The sequence below is a fragment of the Myotis davidii genome, unplaced genomic scaffold (genome assembly GCF_000327345.1).
Source record: "Myotis davidii unplaced genomic scaffold, ASM32734v1 scaffold223, whole genome shotgun sequence".
NCBI classification, from domain to species: Eukaryota; Metazoa; Chordata; class Mammalia; order Chiroptera; family Vespertilionidae; genus Myotis; species Myotis davidii.
Genome location: NW_006294609.1, coordinates 5,768,444 through 5,769,365, shown reverse-complemented (window position 1 = coordinate 5,769,365; position 922 = coordinate 5,768,444). Strand labels below are relative to the sequence as shown.

General features: G+C 55.6%; 1 long non-coding RNA gene across 1 annotated transcript; it reads right to left on the bottom strand.

Annotated features, from left to right (window-relative positions):
* Nucleotides 1–83: 83 nt before the first annotated feature.
* LOC107183947 lies at nucleotides 84–570 on the bottom strand. The gene is made up of 2 exons (XR_001514763.1): nucleotides 416–570; nucleotides 84–323 (listed from the first exon to the last, which is right to left on the bottom strand). It is a non-coding gene; the product is annotated as an uncharacterized LOC107183947 (long non-coding RNA).
* Between the last annotated feature and the right edge of the window lie 352 nt (nucleotides 571–922).

Below are 922 nucleotides of genomic sequence, written 5' to 3'. Positions count from 1 at the left end.
GACTACCCCTCCCCACCCTGGCATTTCTAATACATTAAAACGCACCTGCAGCCCACACTGAAGACAACTCCGTGAAAAAACACTTTGGAAGGGTTTTGTCATTCTACTTGAAACGTCATATGAATTTGGATTCCGAACGTTGCTCTTCCCAGATCAGAGCTGGTCATTTTCCCCTTCGGGCGTCAAGCACTCTGCGGGAGGGAGGCCATGGGGAGGCTGAGGCCCGGGAGCCAGGGTTTCTGGCCTGCGGAGACCCACTTAGCGGTAGCAGCTGCGTGCAGCCCAGCCCGCACGGGTCTGGCTCGGCTATAAAACAGAAGGGACTTGGGGAGGGGGTGAGCGTGGGGGAGTGGAGGGGCTGCACTGGGCTGGGGGCTGGGGCTCGGGCTGGAAGACCAGGAGGCGGGTGGGCTACCTGCTTAACTTCTCGGCTGACGGTTCAGGGCCAGAGCTTCGCTGCAGTCTTATCTCCGTCCTTGGCATTTTTCTTTCTGGGCAATGACGTTAAGAAACCCTTCCCAGGCTCTGATGGGGTTTGGTGAATGTGGCCTCCCTATCGCTACTTAACATGCGTGCTAAAAACTCGATAAATAGCCACCGTCACTTGCAGATTAGCTCTTCACATGACGAAATGATTTATCTAGAAGACGCGTCTCCTCTCCCTCTCTCTCTCTCTCTCTCTCTCTCCCCCCTCCCTTCTTCTCTCTCTTTCTCTCTCCCTCCCTGTCTCTCTCTCCATTCCTTGGCTAAGAATTTAGTCATCAGAAAGTAAGAGAGGAATGAGGTGAGACTGGTGATGGGGCCGGTGAGGGAGGGATGCAGGGGGAGGTGAGGGGGAGAACATGAGTGTGAGGAGATGCTGGGGCAGGTGGCGCAGGGGGAGAGAAAGAGGGAAGTACAGGGAGGAGCTGGCAGAGAAGGT